Genomic DNA, 23,924 nt, shown 5'->3' with positions numbered 1-23,924 from the left:
GCTGGCGTTTCTTGGCATGTGCAACCATCGCCCCCGTCCCGGCCTTCCTCTTGACGTGGGGTTCCTCTATGTGTGTGTCTGTCTGTAAACGTTCCCTTTTTATAAGGACACCATTCATATTGGATGAGGGCTCACCCTAATGAGCTCATCTTAATGAAATACATCTGCTATGATCACTTTCTGAGTTACCAGGGGATCGGAACTTCAATATATGAGTTTAGGGGGACATAATTGAACCCAAAGCACAGACTCAGAGTTTTTCTTTTTTTGCAGCCATGATAGTCTTTTTTTATGTAATTTTTAAAATTTAAATTCAATTAATTAACATATAGTGTATTATTAGTTTCAGGGGTAGAGTTCAGTGATTCATGATTTGCCAATAACAGGCAGTGCTCATTACAAGTGCCCTCCTTAATACCCATCACCCAGTTACCCCGTCCCCCCCTCCCCTCCAGCAACCCTCAGTTTGTTTCCTGTGACTCAGAGTCTCTTAGGTTTGTCTCCCTCTCTGATATCATCTTGTTTTATTTTTCCCTCCCTTCTCCTATGCTCCTCTGTTTTGTTTTTTAAATTCCATGTATAAGTGAAATCACATGATAAATTTCTTTTTCTGATTGACTTATTTTGCTTAGCATAATACCCTCTAGTTCTATCCACGTCATTGCAAATGGCAAGATTTCATTTTTTTGATGGCCAAGTAATATTCCAGTGTGTGTGTGTGTGTGTGTGTGTGTGTGTGTGTATTACATCTTTATCCATTTGTCTGTCCATGGACATTATAGTTTTTATTGATGAAATTTTTGATATTGATTTCACCAAGTTTTTTTTTTTTTTTTTAAGGTTTTATTTAATTTGACAGAGACAGCCAGCGAGAGAACACAAGCAGGGGGAGTGGGAGAGGAAGAAGCAGGCTTCTAGCGGAAGAGCTTGATTTGGGGCTCGATCCCAGAACGCTGGGATCACGCCCTGAGCTGAAGGCAGACACTTAATGACTGTGCCACCCAGGTGTACCAGATTTCACCAAGTTTTACCTGACACTTTTTTTTCCTAACAAAAAAACCCCATGTGGATGATTTTTTCACTCATTCATATGAAAATCTGAAGAGACTTCTGATGTCTTGCTTACCCCCTCGTGTTTCTGTCTGAGACTCCTGCCTGCATATATTAGCCATAGAGGGGATTCATCATAAAATATGACATAATGAGATTTAGTCATGTTTTCAGCAAAACAGTTAAGGTGTTCTTTAGAGTAGATCTACACTGTGATATTATTTGCTCTCACATAAAAGCTTGACAAGTTTAGAGTTGAAAATTGTGAAAGTCTAATAAAATGGACCATTTTTATTTTCTATCGCACTGTTTATCCTGAATTGAGTCTCGATATGCTTTGCTTTATTTTTTTAACCAAGTGATGAATCTGCCAAAATTGGACCCTTGGAAATGGAAAAACTCATACCCTGTGATGAGTATAAAAGGACCATCCATCCAGTTAACACACTAGTCAGACTATCCAGAGGCAGCGGTTCTGCCCCCAGCCCTCCCCCACCTAGAACAATTATGTTCAGTCCTTGAAAAACATAACTTTCTTTCAGTGGGACTGCTTATTTTCCCTCTTTGCTTGGGCACATTGCAGTGTTGTTTCAGACACTGCCTTTTGGAAATGGGTCAGTAGAAAAGTTCTGTTACCAGAAATCATCTGTTTTGAAAGGAAGCTATTCTTTCAACCCAGCTCACCACTATTAACGAGAAAGCCCAGCATTTTCTCATAGCCATTCTAAGACATTTCACCAGTTTAACAGCCGTGAGGAAACAAGCATGCTAAAAGCCAGGTGGGATCTCAGTCCTCACCCAACCACTGCCAAGCTAGAAGCTGGAGTATCAGGATGAAAATGTGAAAAGTGGGGCATCTTCTTTCTAGAGAGCATCAGATGCTGTTGAAGTTTCAATTTTGTCTGTGCATTTAAACCGTGTGATTTTTTTTTTAATTTTTTAGTGTCAAATAATAGAAAATTAGTTTTAATTGTTACTTATGAGGCACCATATGGCTACTCTATAATTCTGGCTTCCCATGGAGCTGTATGTGCATATGGAAAATGAAATTAATTGGAAATCACACCCTGAAATCTATTATTAAGTTAATATAGCTAACAGCTTGTGGGGTGTCCTCATACTCAGCGTGATGTAATTGCACATAACAAGTAACTATAAACTCATATAGGAGACCGGGAGGGATAAAGAGAGGTCAAAGGGACATGCTTGGGAAAGGAATAGCATTAATAATGAATATGGTGGCAAACATTTCAGTTGCTTACCGTCCACAAACCCAGGGTAGAGGGAAGCAATTTAATCACATTCGGATGAATTAATCAGAAGTCTTATGAATTTCACAGCCAAGAGACTGATTTTTATTTTGCCAACTAGTGTTGTGGTATGTGAAGGTCACTCATGGTGGAATTAGTGACAGTTAATTTAAATCATATGTTCTCAATCTTGGGTATGACATCAAAATTCACTGAGGAACTCTTAAAACGGTGAATTCTGAATCCTGGGATTTTGATACATCAGTTGTGGATTTCTAAATTATGAAGAAGCACTACAGGTGATCCTGATAAAGCTCAGCCGTGGACCATGGAAACCACTGATTTAGGTGACATATCACACATGGCTCAATATATTTAAATGATGCAGTTCATAGCTAGTTTCTGTACAGTTTCCCTAATTTGGTTCCCAATTTTAAAATAAAATAGGTTGGCGCACCTGGGTGGTGGAGTTGGTTAAGTATCCAACTCTTGGTTTCGGCTCAGGTCATGATCTCAGGGTCATGATCTCAGGGTCGTGAGCCTCACGTTGGGCTCCAGGCTCAGCATTGGAGTCTGCTTGAGATTCTCTCTCTCCCTCTCCCTCTGCCCTCCTGCTTGTGTTCTCTGTCTCTCTCTCTAAAATAAATAAATAAATCTTTAAAAAAATAGAATAGAATAAGTTAAAGTAAAAATCTAATCTGAGGTCTGATACTTCATTTGGTAAACCTAGAAATGGTGAACAGTTTGATGTCATATGTGCTTTTTATGAAATTTATTAGTTTACCTGTCTGTCTCCTTTCTCAGTGAGGTCACTGGCTGTTTTGTTCATCTTGGTGTTCAAAGCACAGAGTGGTAGGATTTCAATAAATGTTCAAGGACTCTAAGTTTGATGTGAAAAGAGACAAAAGTGTTCATTTTTAAAATTAATAACCATTTTCTCTTCATTATAGGCATCAGGCACAATCTCTGTTCATCATGACTAGATGTTAATGACAGACTACATAATCTGTGATCTTAGTACTTCTTAAAGTGTCCATCCTTCTGTTAGGTTATTCAGGACAGAATCCATGTTTTGAAACTAGGAAGGAGATAGTTTCCTAGTCTTTATTCCTTTTTCTAAAAGTAGTACGTCTATAAGCCTAACTGATATTTGTAAGGGCCATGTCTAGAATGGTCGTTGAGAGACCCATCGATCAGACTTTTTGGATAAATACCAGTCCAGGCAGGTCTTTGAGGTAATGGTAGATGGTCTTTGTGTATGCTCTAAAGGTGCCCTCAGGCTGTATTTCAGAGACCTGCTGTCATTTCTCTTTCATCTTCTACTGTCTCGTGCTCCCCACATTGACTGGGTATTATGTTTGTTCTCCAGGTTTCTTGGGTGTGTTACTTCCATTCTTCTCTTCCTGCTCAATTTCTGCCTCAGGGTAGGATTGTATGGAGAAAACCTTAAATACTGTGCAAGTACTATGATGTTGAAAACACTTTGTTATCTATCCTAAAATGTGTCGCCTGCGCTACTCAGACTGGTTTGGACACAAGGCAAGTTGGAAGTCTCATGGATGGACTAGAGGAAAGGAAATGATCTTGTTAAGGTTGAACAGCTGGGGCAGAGACAGTGAGAAAGAAAAGTTATGACTGTAGAGTTGAACAAGGTCAAGCAGCACAGGCAGGTACAGTAGTATGATTTGTGGCCTGGCCAGTAGAGACCAAGAGCTCTCTCTCTCAATTATCAGAGTTCCCCTTCTTCCTGAACAATAGAACCCTGAGGTTTTTTATTTATTTAATACTTTATTTTGAAATAATTTCAAATTATGAAGAATTTCAGTTACCATGAGAACAACTCCCAGATCACTTTTACCTAGATTCCCCAACTGTTAACATTTGAGAGCAAGCCTGCATATCTGGTGCCTCATCACCCTCAACATTGTGGTGTGTATTTCCCCCCAAAACAAGGAAACTCTCTCATATCATCACCATTCAACCCTCCAAGTCAGGAAACAGTTGATGCACTTTTATGGTCCAGTCTACAAAGCCCATTCAGATTTCACCAGCTGTCTGAACAAGTGTCTGTTTTTCTGTCCTGAAGCAGGATCCAAGTCAGGGATACACGTTGCATGCAGTTGTCATATCTATACAATGCCTCTACTCCAGAACATTTCCTTTGTCTTTCCCTGTCTTTCAAGTCCTTGCTTGAAAGCATCCAAGCCTTTCCTTCTGTAGATTGTCTCTGAGCTGCGTCTGTCCAGTGTCTCCTCATGACCAGATTCAGGTCCTGAATTTTTCGTCAAAATGCCGTAACAATAATAGTCAGCTGTTCACAGTTGGTCACATTAGAGAGTACGTGACCTGTCCCACCACTGGTCACGTTGACGTTTCCCAGGTTTCTTCACCTTAGATTTGATGATTTCCCCTAGTAATTGATTAAAATTTTATGGGGAGGTGTTCTGAGATTACACCAATATCATGTCCCTCATCTAACTTCTGCCCATCAACCTTGACCTGCATGGCTATTGCCTGAATCAGGTGCCTCTCTGGTGGTTGCCAGTCGGTAAATCTCATTTCTATCATTTGTTCTTCATTTGTAAGTTGACATTCTACTGAAGGAAGAGCTTTTCCTTCTATATGTATGTATATGCATATATATGTCTGCCAGCAAAAACCTATGAATTCCTGTATTATTCAGCGCATTGCCACCCATTCCTAAATCTTTTTGACATGTGTCATCATTCCTGTGAGCATTTTCTTACCTTCTGTCACAAAATGTTGTTGTTTCAACTTGTACTTCCCTTGTTCCAACCCTTGTACCAGCCATTTCTCTAAGAATCCATGGTTCTTTCTAGTAGAGATGGTATTTATAAGCCAAGATCCGGGCCTGTGGTTGTGCTCATTATCGTGGAGGTGTTATTATTTTTAGGCCATCTCAGGAGACAATTGGGTGTGTAGACACACACAGATGTATATATATACATGTACACACACATACAGATATACATATAAACATGTAAAATAAACATGCATGCATTCTTTACATGTACACATTTACTTATAGACAAATACATCAATAGCCATTTCTTTGTCTGCACATTATCCATTGTGTTATATTGATACTTCTGGTTTCCATCCTAAATCTCAAGAGTTCTTTCTAGCCTCCCACTTTTCCATGTGTGGAAATACTTCTCCCCTGTTGAAAAGCCTGACTCATTATCCTCTTCTATATACATGCTTGTATTTTATTATGTACTTATTTCCTGAATCAGTGTACTGTAACCTGTCAATGTGACCAATTTCCCAATTATGCTGTCTGCATACCACATACACCCCAATATCTTCAGTTTCGGGGTGCTGTCAGGTAGGACATTGATGTGCATCTGTGAGGCACCTCCCTACTTCCCTTGGCAGCTGTGTACTGGGCTCCAGCAACCATGCTACGAGTACCTTCATGAGCCTTCCCCTTCATCCCCTGCGTACCCTTTGTTCTCAGGTACTGGGGCCTCCTCAGTTTTTCGCTAAGTACACAGCTGCATGGAGCAAAGACAGCATTTCCCAGTTTCGCTTGCAACTAGTAATAGACTTGTGATTTGGTATGGCTGACAGTAGATGGTCTGACCATGAAGTGGAAGTGATATGTTAAGGGACTGTGAAGGTTCTGGAATTAGTAAACAGAGGGTGAAATTTCTAAAACCCATTTGGTGAATCCTAGTCAATTTGTAATTCTCTGCATCCTTTTTTTAGTTGACATGTTTGTAATGTTTAAGGGTATTTGACATGTTAAAGGAACAGAATAGACATTGATTCCACTTTATTTAATTGTGTGATTGACATCACTGTTGTATGTTTCATGTGGAAAGTTAAGACTTTTCACAAAGATTATAAACAGTGTTACAATGCTTTCAAAGTTTACTGTATCTTTTATTTTAACTCACAGGGAACTACTGGTCAGTTTAGTGCTAGGGGAGGTTTTGCTTGTTAGGTCAAACCATGGACGTGCTAAAGAAAAGAAAATGGGTATATTTGATTTGTAAATTCAGTTTAAAATGTCAAGAAAAGTTATATTTGTAAATGACGCCGATTGCTGGAGGGGGATTTTGGTAGGTCCAACTTGGGTCATTCAGACCTTAATCAAATGCCCCTCCTTAAAAGTGAATGTTAAAATTTTAAACTTCTAGGTAGAATGAGATGAATTTCAAGTTGAACTCAAAGGCTTATGGTAAAAATAGATTTTTAAAAATTTGTCCCTTTACTCAACTTAGTATGTAATTTAAAAACCATGAGTGCTCTTCTTTGCAGGAAAGCACCCTTACTTCTCCCAAACACATTGACACAGTGAACATTCTCGTGCTTCAGCGTCTATAACCAAGGATCTGCAGCACGCGAGATGGCAGGGCCGGCGGAGCCCGAATGCCAGGCTGCTCACCAGAACGGGTTTCTGGTGACACCTTCAGCAGATGAGCTGCTGCTCTGGGCAGCAAGATAACATTCACATCCCTCTCTTGGTCGGGTTGGAAGGTATAATAGGAAAAGCGTTGGTTGGATGTCACACATCTCAACAAGTCACTTGTTGCCTTTGAACTCCGGTGTTTTCACCTATAAACTAGGGACCATAATTTCTAAATTATGGGCTTATTGGGAGGATTAGAGATGTAGGCATTAAGTACCCGGTACATTGTTTGTCCCTTAGCGGGGGCTCAAGCAGCAGTGACATTTGTTAGAGGAAGATGTGAAGGCTAATGGATTGTTGAGGAATGGTTTGGGGCCAAACGAAAGGATGTAAGGCATAAAGCCCATGGTAGTTCACATTCATTAGTCAGTGCTGTGTTGCCAGACATTGTGCCAAGTCTATACGTAGATGATGTCCTTGGATTCTCCCAGTAACCTCTGAGATATTTACTATTACCCTCTTCATTTTGCAGGTGAAAAAATAGGAGTTTAGAGAGGTTGACTTTTAAATTTTTACCTAGCTAAGTAAAATAGTTGAACCTGAATTTAGACGCAGGAACCCTGATGCTATTCAGTGGACTCCAGACGCTCCTGCGTTCCTGGTGGTAGACGTTCCCATCTGCAGTAACTGTGCCACAGAGAAGGTGGGGCCAGTATTGCCTTTGACTTGACAGAATTCCTCCCTGACTTCTGCAGCCCATCAGTTTGGATTGCTGTTTTTTTAATATACATAGTAAAAGTATTGAGGGAATACAGCAATCGAGGGGGCTTTGTTTTATTACAAGGTGATCAGGTATATTAAGTCACAGAAACATTTAGCTGTGTAGACAGTGAAAGGAATTAAGGAATTGTCCATAAAGCTAGTCCTTGTGAACTCCCAGATGGGCATAGCCCGTCATAGCTAAAAACAGGTGTTTTTTGTTGTTAATGCTGCTATTGGGCCATTATCCTTTTTCCATTTTAATCGGCAGCCAGTTCCTCTAGAAGCCATCATCGGGAATTCTGGTCCAACTTGAAAGTGGGTAGTTTGCTTCTCTCCGACCACTGTCACCTCTCTCTACTCCCACACTCTTTGACTCCCCCAGACTTGAGTGGCTGAGGGCGATGGACAGTCATGCTCAGGTGTCAGGGACAGAGCTTCAGCTCTGGCGGGATCCTGTGCTCTGGAATTTACAGTGTGTCATCTGAGACAAGGGACTGATTACGAGTGTCAGTGTCCTGATCTCTAGGAATAACATCCTGGAGGGATGTTAGAGGGCTAATGGAAAGATTCAGTGAGATGTGATGTGTAAAGTCCTTTGAACAGTTCTGGGGACAAAGTCAGTGCTGAATATGTGGTGTCTTTAAAACACATAACAACAACCCCAGCCACCATAGCAATAGTCTTAACAGCCATGAGGACACTAGAGGACAGATAGCCACGTAGCCCAATGCCGATGTACAAGACGCCAGCCACGCTTGGTGTCTAGCTTTCTTCCCAGATCGTTTTCCCTCCCCTGCCGGCTGCCACAGGGCTGGAGCAGGCCCAGCGTCTGTGCTGGGGCAGGGAGGCTTGTGCTCGTACAAGCCTCAGCCTGCCAGTGAGGCCTGAAGTTGAGCAGCTCCAGATGGAGTCAAGTGACGCCTTCTCTGCCAGGAATTGTGGTGTGTAGCCAGGGCCATTCGTGCCAGGCAACAGCCATGGATGTATCAAAGGGAGACAGGCAAAACGTAAGGAAACATGGAGACCTAGGAACTAAACAAACCAGGCAAACATAAATAAAAACATGATGCCTGTTTGCGGCGGACAAATGCTATCTGAGATCCAGAGATAGTCATTTTACTTACAGAAGCGATCATGCATCTGGGAGGTGGCAGGGCAGTGCTAAATGTCTTGAGTTTGTGCTGCTCTTGAAGGCATCTGACCCCTTTTAAATGATACAATCTCGTCTGTTCTTATCACCCATGAGCACGTCTTATTTATCATGTCTGAATGATTGGAAAAAATACAAGACATAGGTATCTTAATGTGTTCTTAAGTCTTGTAAAAATCAATAAAAGTAGATTTATTATTTATTATGAAAATTATTTTGCCCAGTGGATAGCATGTTCATCGTTACGATCATCACGTGCTATGAACTTGATATTTAAGAGGTAAGTGTAATTATAAGCCAGTAGAAGTAAGGATACTATGAGTAAGTTCAAGCTAAGCATTGTGTTAAGTACTTTACATAACTGACAGACAGTTGTTTCTTCATTTAATACTCATACAGCGACTCTGTGAGGCAAGTGTTGCTTTCATCAGCTTTATCTCATAGATGAGAAAATTGAGGCTCTCTTCTCTGGTCATGGTCACTGAGCTGGCTGGTAAGGGGCAAAGCCCGAGTTCTGATCCAGAGCTTTCTGACCCACGGCTCATGAACTTATCCACTACACTGTAATCATCTCCAATGTGTTGTCTTCTTTAGGTGGGACTTAAGAGGGAAGGCCCCTTCATGTACATGGAAGGAGATGATTTAACAATTCTGCGTGTACTTCTTCGAATGGAGGTGCTGGAGGGCACCTCCAGAGGGCGCCACACCCCTTTATGTCACCCTTTGGAAACTTGCGGCACAGTGACTGGTCCTGAATCTCAGAGGCACGAATCTTTCTGAGTTTCCTGGACCAGATGCAGCTAATTCTGGCAGGCAGAGATACATATGACCCCCGGCCCAAGGAACGCTGAGACTGGCTTTGACCAGGGCATTAGCTGCAGAATGAGAAGTGGCAGTGTTTTGCCCCACCCTTCATCCTTGGTCACTCCTCCCATGCAGTGACGTGGGGGCAAGGCCAGTACAGTTGAATGGCAGTGTTCTGTGTACATCTCAGGCACTGATACAATCTAGTGCATAATCACATTTTCAAAATAGCTGTTATTTTCTCCTATTTGTGGAAATAATGCACATTCCCTGTAGCAGTTTTGTAGTCAAAAAGAAGAAAAAGTTAACCATAATCCTCCTCCTTCTAAATAATCAGACTTAATACTTGGTATATTTCATTCCTCATTCATCCTCAGTATATATATTATGAGTGTATGCATGAACATGTATTTATTTTTTTATTTTTTAAAAGATTTTATTTAGTTATTTGAGAGAGAAAGAGACCGTACACAAGCAGGAGGAAGGGTAGAGGGAGAAGCAGACCCACGCTGAGGAGGGAGCCCAATGTGGGACTCGGTCCCAGGACTCTGGAATCATGACCTGAGCTGAAGGCAGACGTTTAACTGACTGAACCACCCAGGCACCCCACATGAACATACATTTAATGTTACATATTTTGGATTAGAGCAAGCTTCCTCCCCTACCCTGGCCCGACCTAGCAGTTATACTGTTACTGTTCTCACTAGGTAAAATAAACATATATTTTATTGAAATCTGATAATAACTTTTTCTCTGATTATTAAGTGGCATAAGCAGTTATTGTAAGAAGTGCAGGTATAACAGAAGGAAGTAAAATCATTTGAACCTTTACCCCGTATAGATACCCACTGTTGATGTGAGACTTATATCATTTTAGACTTTAAGGCATTTGTATCTGCATTTTCTAAAGTCTGCAAAAGGGTAATGTACTATTTTGTGATGCAGATATGTTTTGGCTTTTATCCTCTAAATACTTTCTGGTGGTTTTCTTTCAAAAACCCCGCAGGCTTGGGGCGCCTGGGTGGCACAGTGGTTAAGCATCTGCCTTCGGCCCAGGGCGTGATCCTGGCGTTACGGGATCGAGCCCCACATCAGGCTCTTCCGCTAAGAGCCTGCCTTTTCCTCTCCCACTCCCCCTGCTTGTGTTCCCTCTCTCGCTGGCTGTCTCTATCTCTGTCGAATAAATAAATAAAATCTTAAAAAAAAAAACAAAACACAGGCTTATCAAAAGTCTGGAGTCCCATGATGTTAAACTTCAGGCAAGTGGCAGTACAGGAAAGCTCTGGGTTAGAGATCGTTGTTTTCATCATTCTGTCACTTAAGCACAAACCAAGGCTCCAGGCATCATCCTGGCTTTTCAGGATGGTGCAAGTATCCCCAGGAGAATTCACTTCCCTTTTCAAAGTAGAATAGCCACACCAAGACCCCAGCATAGGCATGGTGCAGGGAAACAGCTTTGGTGAGGCTCTTATGGATAGTTTTCTCTGAGCTTACACAGCATCACTGCTGTGTCAAAATTCACGTAATAAATTAATTAGTTGTTTTCCAAAAAGTTACATATGCTCATTGTTTAAAAAAAAAAATCCCCTTTGAAATCAGTACTTTGCATCTCACTGACTGTGCTTAGGAAAGTTTTGGGCAAGGTTCTGATTTGGAGGTGGTGGTGGGGGGAGAAGAGTCCTTTTTTCCACGCTAGTGGAATTTGACCAGTCGCGGATTTGCTGGGTGTCCACAATAGGCCAGGCATTGATATTTGTGCTGAGGTGTATGAATTCAATATTTTGCTGTGTTTAGTTTCAGCAAGAAACTTAGGATCTCCATTGTCAGTGCTCGTCTATTTAGATATTTTATGCCAAAGACACTCTAGTAATATGTTCTCAGAAATAGTTATGTATTTCTTGATCAGAATTTGAGTCATACAGATATATGCATTTGTACTAAAAGGTACACTTCAGATTTGGACATTTTACTGCGTGTAAATTTTCTTTCTCCCCAGAAAGGAACTCTAAACAAATCTCAAAATTTAGGTACTGATAGGTGTGCTGGAGAGTTTAAGGGTAACAGTACTGAAGTCTGCTACTTTGAAATGCAGGAGAAAATTAAGGTGGACTCTGATGATGGAGAGGTACGTGAGAAAGCAAATGCAGTGAGAAGTGAACAGCTGTCAAGTCCAAGTGGTGAGGATGTGGGTGTTTACTTGTTGGTGTTAAACTTCTTTATGTGACCGGAAATCATCGTAATAAAATGTTGGGAGACAAACCCAGTAACGCGGCTCCATGTGAAGGGGTTAAGGCACAGTCTCTAGAATTGTCTTTCCGGCTAAAACATTCTGACTCTGCTTCTTACTAGCTGTGTGACTCCATATAACTCAACCTCAGCTGGGTTATTTGTTAAAAGTAGATAGTGAATACATTTAGTACAAATCTCATTCCGTAGTGAACTCCTCACAAATACTATGATTATGATTTCACAGAGCAAAGGAAGTGATGATTATAAATGAATGACCAAATGCTGAGGGTCCACTATGTGCTTGGCACCCTCATTTGGTCGTTTTCAGGGGAATGAGGCGATCTCATTCTGCATCGTGCTGTGTGTGCTCTTCAGTGGAAACTTCCACACAAGAGAAGGTGTGAGAAGTGTGATTAGCCAAACTGAGAGTGCTTCATTAAATTTGACAGAACCCCCCCGCCCTGGCACTGTTGACCATCCCTGGCCCCATATCTCCTTTGAACTAGAAGGCCCTTCAGAGAAGTGGCATCTGCTTTGTTAGACTTTGTAGCATTCCTGAGTCAATGTTAATTTTTCTCATCGTAAAAGGTACTCCCTTTGTGTAAGGCTAGCCCATCCCCTATTTGGGGCTTATCTTGTTTTTGCTTTATGGACCTGTGTCCTGGGAAATTCTTCTAAAGTAGTAGGCTCTCCCTCCTTCTCCACAGTCAAATCATGTTTATGCATTAGGACAGCCTGTTCCAACCTCGTGCTGGGAGGCCAAGAGAAAGGGTTAGGAACCTGGGAAAGGCTGCAGCTGGGTCTAAGGACACAAGCAGTGGGGGATGGAAGAATATTTCAGGTAATTCTGTGGGTGTGCTATTTACTTCTGGATGTCTGATACCATGTTGCTGGAAACTAAGGTGGAAAACAGAGTAGAAAACTGCGACGTTGAGTTTAAATGTGGGACATAGAGCAAATATTGGCTATATTTTGGAAGGAGAATGAGCTGTCAGTGGGTAGGAGGAGTAGACTTAGATGCTAGCTTTCCAGCTGCAGTAATGAAATGTGAATGAATCTTCAGAGTGAATGATTGGGATTTCAAAGGATATCCTCATATTGAACTGCTTGGTTGGTCAAGTGTGAAACAGGACTCAATTTCTCTGCCATACCGATACCATTGGAGAACGTCTTAAAAGCTGCCAGAATTTTCTTTGAGTTTTACCAGATGTGGGTGCTAGCTCTTGGGTATTTTTCTGTGTTGTTGTAGGTGTTGCAATTCCAAAATCAGCTCAAAAAATGTTATTATTTTTTCCCTAGGAAGTAAAATGCACAGCAGCTTATGATTTCCTTAATTTCCTATTTGTAATACTTGGCCTGGCTCCTTCTAGTATGAATTCTTGCTCAAACCAGGTATTTTTTTTTTTTTAAGATGTTGCAAGTCCTAGCAAAAAAGACTATTCTGGCTTGAATGCTTCAGAGATAATCAGAAAAATTGTTGTGAAGACAGTCCCAAAAAAATAGGTCTGTTTTTGTGGTTTATGAGGTTAGGTATAGAACAGGTTGATATATCAAGCACTCTAATTCTCGGGGATATAAGCACATAAGGCCTTGTTTGAGAGTAGTTCTAAGGAGGAGGTGATAGGAGGTGAATTTGAAGTCAGTGCAGATCTCTGGCTTTTAAACGGACTGGTTGAAAATGAAGACAGTGATCTCAAATATAGTTGAACATGCACTTGAGTATCTTGGATGTATTTACAAGGAACAGAAGGACAAAAGGAGGAAAGAGGGAAGGAAGGGAAGGAGGAAAGAAGAAAGGAAGGAAACCAAAGAAAGCTGTCATAGAAAGAAAAGGAAAAAAGTAAATATTTTTCCGGCCTTCACAACCCTTGAAAGTCAGCCAAATATAAACTCTTCCCAGTTCATGGAAATTGCATGGTTTCACCCTCCAGGACGCAATCTAAAGTCTTCTTTGTGTTTAACATTCAAGCAATAGACTTAGATTTCAGACACAATGAATGGATCAGGACAGGCAAAAAAGAGCAAGACACTGCAATTTAAAATTCAATGTAATTTGAAAGTGACATAACAAATGATGCTGGACCTTAGTAGATGTGTGTATCATGGGCAAGGGGTTCTGAGATCTTCCATCTCTATTGGCATAGGTCATTCCTGGCTTCTGTTGAATTCCAATGTATCATACCCCACTTTACCACTTTAACGTGGAAAAGAAAAACCTTCTGGGTTCCTTTTTATGGCAACATGACCAAGCCATTGTTTGGAATTCTATGTCTCTGGCGTTTGGAATTGTAGCAGATTTTAAGTCTGGAATCTGTGTTTATTTGCAGGTTGGGAAGGGGTGGATATATCCTTTATTATTGCTGTTGTTAAATGGTGGTGGCACAGTTTGAATCTCACTGACCCCCTGGGAGCTTTCACAGGAGCCCTGTTTGAGAGCTAGCTTACCTGCTTCGTTTTGTTTGTTTGTTTGAAGACCACCGTGATTATGGGAGATCTTAAAAGCACTTAGGGAAAAATAACTAACTTTAACAAAGGCCCTAAGTGTGTTTTTCTTTTTCTTTTTTTTTTTTTAAGATTTTATTTATTTATTCGACAGAGATAGAGACAGCCAGCGAGAGAGGGAACACAAGCGGGGGGAGTGGGAGAGGAAGAAGCAGGCTCATAGCAGAGGAGCCCGATGTGGGGCTCGATCCCATAACGCCGGGATCACGCCCTGAGCCGAAGGCAGACGCTTAACCGCTGTGCCACCCAGGCGCCCCCCTAAGTGTGTTTTTCTATTTATTTTCTGTTCTTGAATATAGGGAAATAAACTTGAATATGGAGAGGTTTTCTGAAGATCTGAAATAACAAATGTGAGTGATTTGCAGTGCTGAATCCTGGCATGCTTTACTGGTTTATCTGAGGTGGTGCTTGCATGATTTCCAATTTGAATAGATAACTAAGAAGCCAAGCAAATACAGATGGAAAAGCAAAGTAGCCTTCTCGGTTGTTGACCCCTTCATGTCTTCACTTCCCAGCCCTGTCTAACTCGAAAACCCATCTCTTCCTTGTAATGTCAGTCAGCCCTCCTTCTTGATGGCTCTTCTGCTCTCCCCTGCCTAGTTTGACTTGGCACGATGTCTCCTTTTCACTGCACTGTGTTCTTAACATTTTTTGCAGTCTTAATATTTTTCAGTAATTCTTTGTATCTCTTTTCTTCAGGAGGTTTTAAGTTTCTGAAAGGCAGGGCCCCTGACTTCTTTTTAATCTTTGAATTCCCACAAAGTAGGTGCTCAGTAGATGTCTGAAAAGGGTAGCACATTTTCCTGCCATGCTCAGTTTTCTTGCATGACCCTTCAGGAGGTCATGTTGGTAGATGTGGAGCCATGCTTCCTGAAGGTGTCTTCTTGAGACCTCTGCAAATACAGACATCCTTGAATCATAGGATAAAGTTATAAAGGCTGATACAGCAGGGGACACTGAAGTAATCAAGACATACTACTATGGATAACTGCCTGTGTTTGTCTCACATTTTAAACTCTTATTTTTTATTTCTTTTTAGGACAACGTGATAATTTGGGGAAAAAATGTAAATCTGTACTGAAAGGATGTAATGCTGTATCCATAATACCACTCCTTAGCCCCTTAAGAGAACCTCAGTTAATAGTTTAGTTAGTGTTCATTTAGATTTCATTAAGACTCTGTAACTAGTCACAAATGTATTTGTTTTTTAAAAATATTGATCATTAAGGTCTATTTGGAGCATATGGTGTATGCGGACATATTCCCATGTCCACACATAAAGATATATTTAATCATTGTTAATGGACATATAGTATTGTATTATTTCCTTATGTGGCTATAAAAAATTATTTTTCCAACCCAAAATGTCCATATGCTAATGGATATTTTGGCTGTTTTCAAGTGTTTCACTGCTATAATTTCATTGCAGTGAAAAATCCTTATTTCTCTAGTTGACTTTCATAGAAGTGGGACTGCTCTACCAATAGGTTTTCTGTGAGCACCGGGTAGGTGGACCTCCTAATTGAGAACATTCTAGGTGCTTCTTAACTGTGGTGACTTTTTCAGTAGCATGGAAAAAGTACTCAGTCCTATTTCTTGATTTGCACTGGACTCAGAGATCTGTGAGAAGGATTTTGAGTGAACTCTCCAATTAGGAAATCAGGCACATGGGCCCGTCTGGAGAAAGGGTCTCTAAGGAGTGGAGCTGGTTAGAGGGTGGAGGGGCACTGTGAGATGATCTCTATGAGTGAGGAAAGGAGGTGACCTCACAGCTTTGAGGGCGTAGAGGTCTCAGGGTTAGGGTGTGGCAGTACCTGACTGTACCACTGTACCCTGGAGAGTACGTTCATCTGGAATAGAGACTACCCTTTAAAGGGAAAAGCTGTGTCACTAGGGGCTCAGCTACTCTCCTTAAGCACTCGTGGGAAGCTGAAAGATCTCCTTGATTGTGGCAAGGGAGAAACCTAGAGGAAGCTGGTGGTGGTGTGACCATCGGTGGCAGAACAGAGTCCAGACAGTAGCATATGGCACCTCTCACCAAAATGGACGGCCACATAGAGAAACTGACCTACCAAGACAAAATAGGGAAAAGACAAGATTTCTGATCAAGGATGTAGGAGATCTCAGAATACTAGTAATATTTCTGCGAAAGAGAAACATCTTTAAATATGGGTGTGGCTGATGGTCAGGTGACCGCTATCTGAGCAGGGGGACAGCAAGTGGCAGAACCACAGCGAGACCCCCCTTCCCTGCCCTGGGAGGAGCTGCACGGGTGCCCTTCCCCGAGAAGACCAGCAGGAGCATCTGGCTAAGACCTAGTTTACCGATCACACAGAACTGCAAAAGTTCAGCGCTAGGGGAAAAGAGTATTTAGAATTCATGGTTTTTTCTCAGATTCTTTAGCCTTTCAATTAAAAATATTTTTCCCTTTTCAACTCATTTCTTATTTTAACAATGCTTTTTTTTAAGTCTTTTTTAATTTTTATTTTTACATTTACATTATATATATATACACACACACACACTTTTTCACTTTTGGCTTCCTTTCATTGTATTCGATTTTATTTTTGTATATATATGTTTTTCTTTACAATTTTGGGATATAGTTTCTTCTAACAAACAGACCAAAGTACACACAGGATCTAGTGTATTGCTCTGTTATGTTCACTTGTGTGATTATATTCTTTCTTTCTTTCTTTCTTTCTTTCTTTCTTTCTTTTTTTTTTTTTTTTTACAGTTTCTGTTCTCTTCTGATTTGTTTAGTGTAAATTTTTCTGGGGTCGTTGTTGGTATTTTTGTATTTTGTTCTCTTGCTCATCAATTCTTTTCTGGACGGAATGACAAGACAGACAGACTTATCCCCAAAAAGAGAAAAAGAGACAGACCTCACTGCCAGGGATTTAATCAATTTGGATATAGGTAAGATGTCAGAATTAGACTTCAGAATAACAATTATTAAGATACTAGCTGAGCTTGAAAAAAGCATGAAGACACTAAAGATTCCTTTTCTGGAGAAACAAAAGAACTGAAATCTAATCAGGTCGAAATAAAAAAGGCTATTAATGAGATGTAATAATAAATGGAGGCTCTAACTGCTAGAATAAATGAGGCAGAAGAGAGAATCAGTGATATAGAAGACAAAATGATAGAGAATTAAAAAAACTAAGAAACAAAGATAACTACTGGATCACAAGGGGAGAATTTGAGAGATAAGTGATACCATAAAGCAAAAAAAAAATATTAGGATAATTGGGGTCCTAGAGGAAAAGGAAAGAGACAGAGGGGCAGAAGGTATATTTGAACAAATTATAGCTGAGAACTTCCCTAACCTGGGAAAGGAAACAGGCATTTAAGTCTAGGAGACATAGAAAACCCCCTCTCAAAATCAATAAAAATAGGTCAACACCTAGACATATAATAGTGAAGCTTGCAAATTTCAAAGACAAAGAGAATATCCTGGAAGCAGCTCAGGACAAGAGGTCCTTAACCTACAAGGGTACAAATATAAGGTTGGCCCCAAACCTATCCACAGAGACCTGGCAGGACAGAAGGAACTGGCATGATATATTTGGGGTGCTAAATGAGAAGAATATGCAGCCAAGAATTTTTTATCCAGCAAGGTGGTCATTCAGAATAGAAGGAGAAAGAAAGAGCTTCCAGGACAAACAGAAACTAAAAGAATTTGTGATCACTAAACCAGCCCTGCAAGAACTATCAAAGGGTATCCTTTAAGTGAAGAGAGAGCCCAAAAATAACATAGATCAGAAAGGAACAGAGACAATATACAGTAACAGTGACTTTACAGGTAATACAATGGCACTAAGTTCATATCTTTCAATAGTTACTTTGAATGTAAATGGGCTAAATGCTCCAATCAAAAGACACAGGGTATCAGATTGGATAAAAAAGCAATATCCATCGATATGCTCTCTACAAAAGACTGATTTTATTTTTTTTAAAGATTTTTATTTATTTGAGAGTGAGAGAAGGAGAGGGACTGCAGAAAGGGAGAGGGAGAAGCAGACTCCCCACTGAGCAGAGAGCCCGATGTGAGGCTTGATTCCAGGACCCCAAGATCATGACCTGAGCTGAAGGCAGACACTTAACCGACTGAGCCACCCAGGCGCCCCCCCTCAAAAAAATAAATAAAACCTTAGAAAAAGAGAAATATATCTTTTAATTTAATAGGCAATGTAAGATTGTTTTATTCTCTTAGAAAAAGAGAAATATATCTTTTAATTTAATAGGCAATGTAAGATTGTTTATTATTATATAAGAAATATATCTTTTAATTTAATAGGCAATGTAAGATTGTTTTAGTAAGATATTACAACTGAATTGAGACTTTTTGAGATAATTTCTGTCTAGCTTTAAAAATGTTATCACCAATGAAGTCTGTATTAATGGTTATGAAAGCAATTAATGCCATCAGTGACACGATCAGATGAGTAGGCTAGTTTATCATTACAGATTTTAATGAGAGCTATAATGTAGTAATACAAATACAGTATTTTTATAAGTATGGCATTATGAAAAAAATGATTTATCAAACTTTAATTTAGGAATTTTTATAGGAACTAAAATTAAAATTATTCCCTTGAAAGCTTGTTGTCTTATGATGGTATTATTACCCGCTTTATAATCAACAAACTGTTCCAAGTAGCATTATCATGCCCCTACACTCTACAGAGGAAGGAATTGCTTTTGATAATGTGGAATTAATTGACTATATTCGATAGGAACTTTAAGATTTAAAACTTATATAAAAGCTTTATCAGTAATGGATTTCTTAATGTAAAAGAACGTCTCGCTGGGGTGCCTGGGTGGCTCGGTTGGCTAAGCATCTGACTCTTGACTTCCGTCTCAGGTCATGATCTCAGGGTTGTGCGATCGAGCTCCGTGTGGGGCCCCGTGATGGTCATGGAGCCTGTTTAAGATGCTTTCTCTCCCTCTTCCTCTGTATCTCCCCCTGCTCTCTCTTTCTCTCAAAATAATAATAATAATAATAATAATAATAATCTGTATCTCCCCCTGCTCTCTCTTTCTCTCAAAATAATAATAATAATAATAATAATAATAATAATAACAACAACAACAACAATAATAATAATAATAATGTCTCCCTGAACAGCTTCCCATTTGTATCATAAAATCCTTGTCCTAGAGATGGCCCTAGTTCCATTTTTCACTTTAAAAATGACTGTTTTACGTATGTGCAATTTAAATCTTTGATGGGTAGCAGTCTGGTGGGGAGCCAAGTATTTCTAATCCTAATTCAATCGAAGGATGTGACCAGTGTTGAAATAGTTTATTTTGATGTCTTGCATGTTTGAAATTCTCTGTTCCAGTGTTGGGTGAGCCCATGTCAGACATGTTGAAAATTGAATTAATTGTTTTAGTCTCAGGGAGGCCACTGAGCATATGGAAAGAGTCATTGCAACATTCTCTAATTCCCAGTGACCTTGTTACAACTTGAGCAAATAGGACTCCATCTACAGGAGATATTGAAGATAGATAATTCTCCAATTTTAAGTTTGGGTTCTGGGGTCATCATCGAATCATAGAAGTTAACTCATTTTCTTTAGGAAATTGGCACTTAGGCCTCCAACTTATCACCCTATAATTGTATGTCCTTTACCAAGTTTCCTCTTTCTGTTATATCATCCACTCTTCTTGCCTCACCCTCCTCCTTCTTGCCTTCCAGTAATAGGTCAATCTGAAATACATTGTAACTTTCTCAATTAAGAATCCTATTAAACCTCATGAAAGGTGATCACCATTCTGGAAATTATGCCATGCAATTGTGCTGAAAGCTGGGTGTTCTAATTTTGCTCCAGTGGTGAACCGTGGAATTTGTAGTTCCCCCAACAAGTTCAATGTTATTGACTCAAAAAGATGATCACATTCCTAGTCTCCATCTATACAGTGCTGCATTTGCATTTAGGAAACTATTCTATTTTTGAAGAGAACAGTGTTGAATTCACTAAACTGTTTTAAAAAGATAGTTGAAAATAAAATTCTAGGGGTGCCTGGGTGGCGCAGTCTTTAAGCGTCTGCCTTCGGCTCAGGGCGTGATCCCGGCGTTATGGGATCGAGCCCCACATCAGGCTCCTCCTCTATGAGCCTGCTTCTTTCCTCTCCCCCTCCCCCTGCTTGTGTTCCCTCTCTCGCTGGCTGTCTCTCTCTGTCAAATGAATAAATAAAATCTTAAAAAAAAAAAGAAAAGAAAAGAAAATTCTTATTGATACTCCTGATAAACATTTTCAGACATTTGCTGGGTCCTTTTGCATTGTGGTTCTGAACTGTTTCTTGTAAGCATTATTTTGCATAAATATATTTTCAGAATGCCATCTCTAAAAAGCAGAGTGAACTAGTTTTACAAAACTTGTTTAAAACATTTCTTATTTATTCTCTTTAGATTATGCTTTCCTTAATGAATTTAATTTTTTTTTCCTTTTAGATTTAATAATGCTTCCCAGAATGTTTATTATCCAGCCTGGGACTATTGGGGAACTATAAAAATTGATATAAAACTGTGTTATTGTAATTAGAATGACACTTGTGGTAAGGAATGAGAGGAAAACATTTGAGAAAGCATTATTTTAATGTGGCTAATAGAGTCAAACAAGAAGACCACAGGGTAGGTTTTTTTAGGCTTCCTAAATGGCTATAGATATTATTCTCATAAGTGATATGATAGTTGAGAATCTTATATACTTACAAGCTTATCAAATATGTTGCTTACAATACTACTTCTCCTAAAACATATATAAATTACAGAAACTGGTTCCCATCTAACCGAGTGGAATCCTAGTTGTGAGCACTGTTCATTATCAGAAACTCACCAGAAAAGGAGCAAAATAAAGTGAATGCACTGCACATTAAGGCTGCTGCATATAAGGTAGTTAAAGGTGAGGAATCTAGAGTTATACCTACCTAGGTTTTACTAACTTGGAGTCTAGTAATACGGTTATCAGTATGTAAGTGCAGTATATTTCCATACAAAATCTATTAGAGTAGGTGTTTTTTCTCTCTTCTGTCTCTTTCTTAGCTTGTTATCCTAAAGTATGGTTAAATCACCATATGTTAGACAAAAATTGGATTTCATGTCTGGGATATTCTTTTGTAATTTTGTTTGGGAATAGGAAAGTACTGTGAAAAACAAAAAAAAAAACAACCTAGAAATTTGTGTATTTGGAGAAATCAGGTCTTTAAATAGAATGGAAACAGTGACATTGTGTGAAATCAGCTTGATTAATACTGAATGAAAAGACGAGATACTGTTCAGTAAGATTTGGCCACTTAATTTTCAGCCCTTTGAGTAAATAACTGAATTAAATTACTTCATGTGAGTTTCAGCCAAGATGAGAAAAACTTGCTTTTCTTTCGGCTGTTGACATACTACACTGATTTAGCACTTGAGATCTAACAAGAAAAGATGATTTTAGTGACCTTATTTTTGGCCTGGGGTTTAAGTTGCAGGAGATGTACCTAGATTGGATACAGTCTTTTCCCACTTGTCCCAGTATGGATGCATGGTCCCCAAGTGCTGTTTGGTCTACCAGTTTGGTGGCATGGAGTCCGTTGACACATGGTCAGACGGTGACACGTGTAATTGACAACACTTCCTTGAAGCTACAATTGTTTCTCTGTCTTGATGGTTTGTGCCTAAGGCTGATTTAATTAAGCCTGTGTAGTGCCAATTAACAATGCCCAATTAGTTATTCTGTCTGGCTCTCAAATTTTGCTGCTGGAAAGCTGGTAGAGAAAAGCATCTCTTTCTTCTGGATGACAAGCATATGAAAATTGATAATGGCAGTGGAATGCTGGTTATCCTTTTTAAAGAATTTGAAGTGATCACAATTAAAAATTTGAGTAGACGGCAAAAAGTATTTTTTCTACTTGATGTCTTCAAAAGAGAAATAAGAAATGTCTTCCTATATGCCATTTTTTTTGTTAATTGCTGAAAATAATTAGTGATGATAGCTATCATGTTTTGATTTCTTTTAAATGTGGCATGCATTGAGATAAACACTTTATCTACTGTTTTTCATTTATTCCTCACATCATCCTAACACTGTAGATTACTTCATTATAACTGTGTTACAGACAGGCATATCACTTTTACCTTTCTGAGCCGCATTCTCTTCCTGTCTACCAAGAAAGTGATGGGGGGAGGTTGGAGATTTTAGGTCTGTTTAACTCCACACTTGGTCTTACTGCTATCTTTACATGCAGTGGCCTAACTACGAAATAAATTTGTTCTACTTGGTTTCTTTCCTGGTGTGTTTCTGATAATGAGTTGTCTTCATAGCTTGTTCTTTACCCAGTTAAACTTGAGCCAGTTTATCATAAGACATGGGTCTGACTGAGGTTATGATGGTTCATATCTACGGCAGCCACAAGTGTTGGAGGGCATCAGGGGCAGCAAAGAAAGAGCTGTTTGCTTCTGGGGGAAGGTGAACCCTACTTTCCTGAGTGTAAGCAAATATAGGAGAAAGGAAAACCAACCAATAAAGACAGTGAACCCTAATAATCTGACTACATCAGCTGCAGTGGCTATCTCACCCAATGCTGTCATAATGTCAAATCTTTCTGTAGCTCCCACTTGCCCTCATGATAAAACCCTCTGGCTCCTTCTCTTGGAACCTTTGCCTGTTTGTCTTGAGTGACAGGAACGGTGACAGATGGTGAAATAGCCAACACTTATGGAACCCTCACCTTACATGAATGGTGGCAGACACCGGCAAACTTGTTATTATTAATATTATTATTTACCCGTATCTGCCCAAGTGGCAGTAATCCTTTTGATTCTTTACAATATAGAAAAGTAATAAAATGAATTAATTGATTGTGGCAGTAGTCTTTCATTAATCATATTAGTTTTCAGGCTCTTGGGATAAAGTATTCACTTGTATGATTTAATTCTCAAAAAAGTCCCATCATTTTTTCACAATTGAGTAAACTGAGTCTCAGAGACATTAAGTAACTTGCCAGGTGTCGACAGTGCGGAGTAAGGGATGGAGGCCTGATTGAAACCCGGTCTGCAAATTCTGAACCTGGTGTGAAACCAGAAAACTCTTAGAGCCTCTAAGAAGATTGACTTAGTTTTCTGAATTTAGACAAAGATGAACGACCAACAGAGGATACCAGTTGTGACCAGAAGAAATGCACTATTTGGTTTATGAAACCTGTTTGATTTGAGAGCTGCCTGTTTTTTCTCTTATTTTTCTTTTGGTGGTTGCATGGGGGTGGGGCACGGGCAGGGCTCCTGTTTGCTGAAGACCTCATTTCTGTCACTGGGCTGCTTCACAACATGTAGCTTTCGAGCCAGGCCCATGAAGATATTTGAGTTTAGGAGTCGGGGTCTCAAAGGTCAAAAGCAGACACTCCCCCCGTTCCTTGAGCATGTCAAGAAATGAAAATTCCACCACCACTTTCCCCTAGGATATTTTGTTACCCTGCCAACATTTCAGAAATGTTGCTTGCTTTCAATTTTAATCCATTTCCTCCTCCCTTATCCAGTCCCATCAATATCTAGAACACCCGCTCAGAAGTCTGTTGGTTTCCAAGAATACAGTTATTAACCACTCTCTTTGCATCCTGTCTTAGACCTCTCCCCCACGTACTCCAGCCTTGCTTTGACATCTCAGCTGGCTGACAGGTAGTTAGCTCTTCTGACTGGCAGATCGGTGCCTCTGCCACATGGCAGTGTCATTACACAGTAAAATTAATACCTCCGGCCTGGATTTATTTAGCATCTTCTGACACTCGAAAGAGCAAGGGAACACATGCCTTG

General features: G+C 39.9%; 1 protein-coding gene across 2 annotated transcripts in view; it reads left to right on the top strand.

Moving 5' to 3' along the window:
* The window catches only part of SUCLG2 (succinate-CoA ligase GDP-forming subunit beta), a 280,881-nt gene that overhangs the window by 116,937 nt on the left and 140,020 nt on the right, over positions 1–23,924 (top strand). The window lies entirely within an intron of this gene.

Source organism: Ailuropoda melanoleuca, chromosome 4 (genome assembly GCF_002007445.2).
Source record: "Ailuropoda melanoleuca isolate Jingjing chromosome 4, ASM200744v2, whole genome shotgun sequence".
NCBI classification, from domain to species: domain Eukaryota; kingdom Metazoa; phylum Chordata; class Mammalia; order Carnivora; family Ursidae; genus Ailuropoda; species Ailuropoda melanoleuca.
This window is presented reverse-complemented; position numbering and strand designations above follow the sequence as displayed.